General features: G+C 49.6%; 1 long non-coding RNA gene and 1 pseudogene across 1 annotated transcript; both read left to right on the top strand.

Moving 5' to 3' along the window:
- Positions 1-109: 109 nt before the first annotated feature.
- Positions 110-2,860, top strand: LOC121845166 (annotated as a pseudogene).
- A 4,083-nt stretch (positions 2,861-6,943) lies between these two features.
- Positions 6,944-8,035, top strand: LOC121845168. Its single transcript, XR_006082409.1, has 2 exons — positions 6,944-7,407; positions 7,447-8,035. It is a non-coding gene; the product is annotated as an uncharacterized LOC121845168 (long non-coding RNA).
- The last annotated feature ends 276 nt before the right edge of the window (positions 8,036-8,311 follow it).

Genomic DNA, 8,311 nt, shown 5'->3' with positions numbered 1-8,311 from the left:
ATGACCTGCCACACTGTCCTTCAGTCAGCTGGTCTTTCTACTTCTTTAAAACAGTTATGACGGTTATTTTATTTATTTAGTTGTGTACACGGGAACTCTGTGTGTATGACTGTGGGTGTATATACCTCTGTTTGTCCCCTCCCAGGCGGACTGGAGACATGACCAATCGTCTCTGCCTCCAGGCTGGCCCACAGCAGGCAACATAGACATCAGAGGGTTTGGTCTGCGATACAGAGAGGACCAGGAACTGGCAGTACGCAACATCACCGTAGCCATCCACGGAGGAGAGAAGGTATTTTATGGGGGGGTACGGGCTGTGTGACTGGAGGGATTAGGCTGCGTGACTGGGGATTAGGCTACGTGACGGGGGGATTAGGCTGTGTGACGGGGGGATTAGGCTGTGTGACGGGGATTAGGCTGTGTGACGGGGGATTAGGCTAAGTGACGGGGGATTAGGCTAAGTGACGGGGGGATTAGGCTACGTGACGGGGGGATTAGGCTACGTGACGGGGGGATTAGGCTGTGTGACGGGGGATTAGGCTGTGTGACGGGGGGATTAGGCTGAGTGACGGGGGATTAGGCTGAGTGACGGGGGATTAGGCTGAGTGACGGGGGGATTAGGCTGAGTGACGGGGGATTAGGCTGCGTGACGGGGGATTAGGCTGCGTGACGGGGGATTAGGCTGCGTGACGGGGGGATTAGGATGCGTGACGGGGGATTAGGATGCGTGACGGGGGATTAGGATGCGTGACGGGGATTAGGCTGCGTGACGGGGGATTAGGCTGAGTGACGGGGGGATTAGGCTGAGTGACGGGGGATTAGGCTGAGTGACGGGGGATTAGGCTGAGTGACGGGGGATTAGGCTGAGTGACGGGGGGATTAGGCTGAGTGACGGGGGATTAGGCTGAGTGACGGGGGATTAGGCTGCGTGACGGGGGATTAGGCTGCGTGACGGGGGATTAGGGATGCGTGACGGGGGATTAGGATGCGTGACGGGGGATTAGGATGCGTGACGGGGGATTAGGCTGCGTGACGGGGGGATTAGGCTGAGTGACGGGGGATTAGGCTGAGTGACGGGGGATTAGGCTGAGTGACGGGGGATTAGGCTGAGTGACGGGGGATTAGGCTGCGTGACGGGGGATTAGGCTGCGTGACGGGGGATTAGGCTGCGTGACGGGGGGATTAGGCTGCGTGACGGGGGATTAGGCTGCGTGACGGGGGATTAGGCTGCGTGACGGGGGATTAGGCTGAGTGACGGGGGGATTAGGCTGAGTGACGGGGGGTTAGGCTGAGTGACGGGGGGGATTAGGCTGCGTGACGGGGGATTAGGCTGAGTGACGGGGGATTAGGCTGCGTGACGGGGGATTAGGCTGCGTGACGGGGGATTAGGCTGCGTGACGGGGGGATTAGGCTGCGTGACGGGGGATTAGGCTGCGTGACGGGAGGGGATTAGGCTGCGTGACAGGAGGGCATTAGGCTGCGTGACAGGAGGGGATTAGGCTGCGTGACGGGGGGGATTAGGCTGCGTGACAGGAGGGTATTAGGCTGCGTGACAGGAGGGGATTAGGCTGAGTGACGGGGGGATTAGGCTGAGTGACGGGGGGATTAGGCTGAGTGACGGGGGGATTAGGCTGAGTGACGGGGGGATTAGGCTGAGTGACGGGGGGATTAGGCTGAGTGACGGGGGATTAGGCTGAGTGACGGGGATTATTGTTGTAGTTGTTCCAGGTGGGTATAGTAGGTCGTACAGGAGCAGGGTAGTGACTGTTGTTGTTGTTCCAGGTGGGTATCGTTGGTCGTACAGGAGCAGGGAAGTCCTCTCTGACTCTAGGATTGTTCCGCATCATCGAGGCGTGTGAGGGAGAGATTCATATCGATGGAGTTAACATCGCTACGCTGGGTCTCCATGAACTCCGCTCCAGGATCACCATCATACCACAGGTACACACCCACAGCCCCATACAGACACACTCAAACTGACCCACACTCTTCTGGAGACATGTTATATTTAAAATATCTTTATTTATCCTCTCCCTCCCTCACCCCTCTCTCCCCCCTCCCCCTTCCTCCTTTCCCTCTCTCCCCCTCTCCCCCCCCTCCAGGATCCAGTGTTGTTCTCTGGGTCTCTGAGGATGAATCTGGACCCCTTCGATGGCTACTCTGATGAGGAGGTGTGGAGAGCCCTGGAGCTCTCCCATCTCAAGAGCTTTGTGTCGGGCCTGCCGGACAAACTCAATCACGAGTGTTCAGAGGGAGGAGAGAACCTCAGGTACACCTTACCTCTCCTCCTCTTCTTACTTCTCTCCTCTCCTTACTTCACTCCTCTCTCCTCTCTCACCCTCTGTCCTCTCTCTTTGCCTCTCTCCTCCTCTCCTTACCTCTCTCCTCCTCCTCTCCCTTACCCTCTCTCCTTCTCTTCTTATCCCTCTCCTCTCTCCTTCTCGTTTCTTACATCTCTCCTCTCTGCTTTACCTCTCCTTACCTCTCTCCTTCGCTTTCTACCTCTCTCCTCTCTCCTTCTCGTTTCTTACCTCTCTCCTCCTCTCCTTACCTCTCCTCTCTCCCTCCTCTCCTTACCTCTCTCTTCGTTTCTTGCACTCTCTCTCTCTCTCTCTCTCATTAACATAATCTCTCTCTCCAGTCTGGGTCAGCGCCAGCTGGTGTGTCTGGCCCAGCCCTCTGGGAGGAAGCCAGAAGATCTTGGTTCTGGATGAGGCCACAGCTGCTGTGGACCTGGAGAGACGGGGACAGAAACCTGATCCAGTCCACCATCAGAACCCAGTTTGATGACTGCACTGTCCTGACCATCGCACACAGACTCAATAACTATCATGGACTCAATACACCAGGTAATATATAGACTGACTCAATACTATCATGGACTACCAGGTAATATATGGGCCTCAATGCTATACTATCATGGACTCAATACTATCATGGACTACAGGTAATATATAGACTGACTCAATACTATCACGGACTACATCAGGTAATATATAGACTGACTCAATATCATGGACTCATGGACTACACCAGGTAATATATAGACTGACTCAATACTCACGGACTACACCAGGTAATATATAGACTGACTAATACTATCATGGACTACACCAGGTAATATATAGACTGACTCAATACTATCACGGACTACACCAGGTAATATATAGACTGACTCAGTACTATCATGGACTAAACCAGGTAATATATTTTATTTTTATTTTATTTCACCTTTATTAAACCAGGTAGGCTAGTTGAGAACAAGTTCTCATTGCAACTGCGACCTGGCCAAGATAAAGCATAGCAGTGTGAGCAGACAACACAGAGTTACACATGGAGTAAACAATTAACAAGTCAATAACACAGTAGAAAACAAAGGGAGAGTCTTTATACAATGTGTGCAAAGGCATGAGGAGGTAGACGAATAGTTACAATTTTGCAGATTAACACTGGAGTGATAAATGATCAGATGGTCATGTACAGGTAGAGATATTGGTGTGCAAAAGAGCAGAAAAGTAAATAAATAAAAACAGTATGGGGATGAGGTAGGTGAAAATGGGTGGGCTATTTACCAATAGACTATGTACAGCTGCAGCGATCGGTTAGCTGCATAGACTGACTCAATACTATCATGGACTACACCAGGTAATATATAGACTGACTCAATACTATCATGGACTACACCAGGTAATATATAGACTGACTCAATACTATCATGGACTACACCAGGTAATATATAGACTGACTCAATACTATCATGGACTACACCAGGTAATATATAGACTGACTCAATACTATCATGGACTACACCAGGTAATATATAGACTGACTCAATACTATCATGGACTACACCAGGTAATATATAGACTGACTCAATACTATCATGGACTACACCAGGTAATATATGAAAACACAGACACCTGGTCTTTCTCTCTCTCTCTCTCTCTCTCCTCCCTTCAGAGTGCTGGTCCTGGATAAAGGGAGATGGCAGAGTTTGACTCTCCCTCCACTCTCATCACCAAGAGAGGAATCTTCTACAAGATGGCTAAAGACTCTGGACTGGTCTGAGTGGGCGACGGGAGAGGACAGGTTGCTTAAAGACAACATCCCTCCTTACAGAGAACTCCTCCTCCAACCCCCTCTTCCTCTCCTCCGACCGGGAGGCTGTGCAGGGAAGAGGTAGCAGAAGAGAGGGAGAATTCTAAGGATATCAATGTTTCTGATAAGTGTGTATAAATTATGGGAGCACTCTACCTCCACTCCTTCCTCCCTCTACTTCTCCCTCCATCCATCCCTCCCTCTACTTCTCCCTCCATCCATCCATCCATCCATCCCTCCCTCTCTCCATCCATCCCTCCCTCTACTTCTCCATCCATCCCTCCCTCTACTTCTCCATCCATCCCTCCCTCCCTCCTCTTCTCCCTCCCTCCCTCCTCTTCTCCTCCCTCCTCTTCTCCCTCCCCTCCCTCCTCTTCTCCCTCCCTCCTCTTCTCCCTCCCTCCTCTTCTCCCTCCCTCCCTCCCTCCCTCCCCCTCCCTCCCTCCCTCCCCTCCTCCCTCCCTCCCTCCCTCCCCTCCCTCCCTCCCTCCCCTCCCCTCTCCTCCCTCCCTCCCTCCTCTTCTCCCCTCCCTCCCTCCCTCCCTCCCTCCCTCCCTCCCTCCCTCCCTCCCCCCTCCCTCCCCTCCCTCCCTCCCTCCCTCCCTCCCTCCCCTCCCTCCCTCCCTCCCTCCTCTTCTACCATCCATCCATCCTCTTCTCCCTCCCTCTACTACAGAATATGTCAAGGATTCACTCCACTGAACCTGATGCTGCTGCTTCTCCAGGACAAATCCCTCCTGTTACTCCTCCCTCCCTTAACTAAAGACTTCTCCAGGACAAATCCCTCCTGTTACTCCTCCCTCCCTTAACTAAAGACTTCTCCAGGACAAATCCTCCTGTTACTCCTCCCTCCCTTAACTAAAGACTTCTCCAGGACAAATCCCTTCTGTTACTGTTACTCCTCCTCCATCCCTCCCTTAACTAAAGACTTATCCAGGACAAATCCCTTCTGTTACTCCTCCCTCCATCCCTCCCTTAACTAAAGACTTCTCCAGGACAAATCCCTTCTGTTACTCCTCCCTCCATCCCTCCCTTAACTAAAGACTTATCCAGGACAAATCCTTCTGTTACTCCTCCCTCCATCCCTCCCTTAACTAAAGACTTCTCCAGGACAAATCCCTTCTGTTACTCCTCCCTCCATCCCTCCCTTAACCAAAGACTTCTCCAGGACAAATCCTTCTGTTACTCCTCCCCTCCATCCCTCCCTTAACTAAAGACTTCTCCAGGACAAATCCCTCCTGTTACTCCTCCCTCCATCCCTCCCTTAACTAAAGACTTCTCCAGGACAAATCCCTTCTGTTACTCCTCCCTCCATCCCTCCCTTAACTAAAGACTTCTCCAGGACAAATCCTTCTGTTACTCCTCCCTCCCTTAACTAAAGACTTCTCCAGGACAAATCCCTTCTGTTACTCCTCCTTCCCTTAACTAAAGACTTCTCCAGGACAAATCCCTTCTGTTACTCCTCCCTCCCTTAACTAAAGACTTCTCCAGGACAAATCCCTTCTGTTACTCCTCCCTCCCTTAACTAAAGACTTCTCCAGGACAAATCCCTTCTGTTACTCCTCCCTCCCTTAACTAAAGACTTCTCCAGGACAAATCCCTTCTGTTACTCCTCCCTCCCTTAACTAAAGACTTCTCCAGGACAAATCCCTTCTGTTACTCCTCCCTCCCTTAACTAAAGACTTCTCCAGGACAAATCCCTTCCAACAACTCTTACTGTTTTTCCCAAACTCTGTTTGTTCAACTCTCCTTTAAACGGGTGTCTGGATGTTTTCAAGATTCCCTTCATCTTGCAGAATTTGTGGGAAGTCAGAAGGCCATCAGATCTGCTCTCCTCCGTCAAACAGACTCAAAATACCACCTAGGTTTTTTTTATTTTTAAATGGGCATTGTGTGCTTTTGAAGATGTACTCTGTTAAGAGACTATAAAAGAGTCATTTTTGTTTTGTCTCTGCCCCAGTTTGCCTTTATTGCCATCAGAGGAAAGAATCAGAATATTCTGATTTTTTTCTATCCAATGTAACTGGAATGTTCTGAATTGTTCACCCCAACAGAACCGGAATGTTCTGGTGTGTTCCTTCCAACAGAACCAGAATGTTCTGGTGTGTTAAATGTAACCAGAATGTTCTCATCTGTTCTCTCCAACGGAACTGGAATGTTCTGATCTTTTCTCTCCAATAGAACCGGGTGGACTAGGTTGAATATTTATTTGACAGACAGTGCAATGTTATTCCCCACAGGGAGTGAGTGAATGGATAGCTGTCCAATCACAGACGCCGGCTGTTGAAACCTGTCCCATCAGTCAGATCCCGCCCCCCTCTATGTTGAGTACTGTTAAAGAGAGTGAGGTCACCCACCCTTGACCTCTGCCTGGGTGGTCTTTGACCCTTGACCTCCCAGACGCTGCTTTCCATAGTGCCACACCTCAAACGGCATCCTACACAACACTTCTCTTGACCCAAGCCCTGCGTTGCAGTCTGTTGTCTGTAACCAGTAACTAGTCTAGGGAGAGACCTGTTGTCTGTAACCAGTAACTAGTCTAGGGAGAGACCTGTTGTCTGTAACCAGTAACTAGTCTAGGGAGAGACCTGTTGTCTGTAACCAGTAACTAGTCTAGGGAGAGACCTGTTGTCTGTAACTAGTCTAGGGAGAGACCTGTTGTCTGTAACCTATAACTAGTCTAGGGAGAGACCTGTTGTCTGTAACCTATAACTAGTCTAGGGAGAGACCTGTTGTCTGTAACCAGTAACTAGTCTAGGGAGAGACCTGTTGTCTGTAACCAGTAACTAGTCTAGGGAGAGACATGTTGTCTGTAACCTATAACTAGTCTAGGGAGAGACCTGTTGTCTGTAACCAGTAACTAGTCTAGGGAGAGACCTGTTGTCTGTAACCAGTAACTAGTCTAGGGAGAGACCTGTTGTCTGTAACCAGTAACTAGTCTAGGGAGAGACCTGTTGTCTGTAACCAGTAACTGGTCTAGGGAGAGACCTGTTGTCTTTAGTTAAATTTATTTAAATGAATGTAATACACATTATTATATCCTTCTGGCTAAATCCCAAATGGCACCCTAAATGACCAGTTCAAAAGTAGTGCACTTTATAGGGAACAGGGTGTCATTTGGGCCAAATATAGGATAATTTGACTGTAGCCTTCTGCGTTCAGCAGAGACCACTTTTTCCTTGTTGGCACTTTATCTGTTGGTTAGTAGGTGTTATTATATTATTGAACCTCTTGAGCCATACGCTATTGGGTTAGTCAGACTGATCAGCAAGTCTCAATAAGGTGTTGGGATCAACAAGTCTCAATAAGGTGTTGGGTTAGTCAGGCTGATCAGCAAGTCTCAATAAGGTGTTGGGTTAGTCAGGCTGATCAACAAGTCTCAATAAGGTGTTGGGTTAGTCAGGCTGATCAGCAAGTCTCAATAAGGTGTTGGGTTAGTCAGGCTGATCAACAAGTCTCAATAAGGTGTTGGGTTAGTCAGGCTGATCAACAAGTCTCAATAAGGTGTTGGCATCAACAAGTCTCAATAAGGTGTTGGGTTAGTCAGGCTGATCAACAAGTGTCAATAAGGTGTTGGGTTAGTCAGGCTGATCAACAAGTCTCAATAAGGTGTTGGGTTAGTCAGGCTGATCAACAAGTCTCAATAAGGTGTTGGCATCTACAAGTCTCAATAAGGTGTTGGGTTAGTCAGGCTGATCAGCAAGTCTCAAGTCTCAAACACCTTAGTAATATATTCTGTCCATGGACTCATGCTACTCATTTTCACTGGGGTTGTGTGTCCCAAATGGCAACTCATTCTACATTTGACCAGGGCCCATATGGGGGGATAGGAGGTCATTAATGACCGGGGCCCATATGGGGGGGATAGGAAGTCATTAATGACCAGGGCCCATATGGGGGGATAGGAGGTCATTAATGACCGGGGCCCATATGGGGGGGATAGGAAGTCATTAATGACCAGGGCCCATATGGGGGGTTGTGTGTCCCATAGGAAGTCATTAATGACCAGGGCCCATATGGGGGGATAGGAAGTCATTAATGACCAGGGCCCATATGGGGGATAGGAAGTCATTAATGACCAGGGCCCATATGGGGGATAGGAAGTCATTAATGACCAGGGCCCATATGGGGGATAGGAAGTCATTAATGACCAGGGCCCATATGGGGGATAGGAAGTCATTAATGACCAGGGCCCATATGGGGGATAGGAAGT

This window comes from Oncorhynchus tshawytscha, unplaced genomic scaffold (assembly GCF_018296145.1).
Source record: "Oncorhynchus tshawytscha isolate Ot180627B unplaced genomic scaffold, Otsh_v2.0 Un_contig_2391_pilon_pilon, whole genome shotgun sequence".
Lineage (NCBI taxonomy): Eukaryota > Metazoa > Chordata > Actinopteri > Salmoniformes > Salmonidae > Oncorhynchus > Oncorhynchus tshawytscha.
The sequence above is the reverse complement of the archived record's forward strand: the minus strand, read 5'-3'. Positions and strand labels throughout refer to the sequence as shown.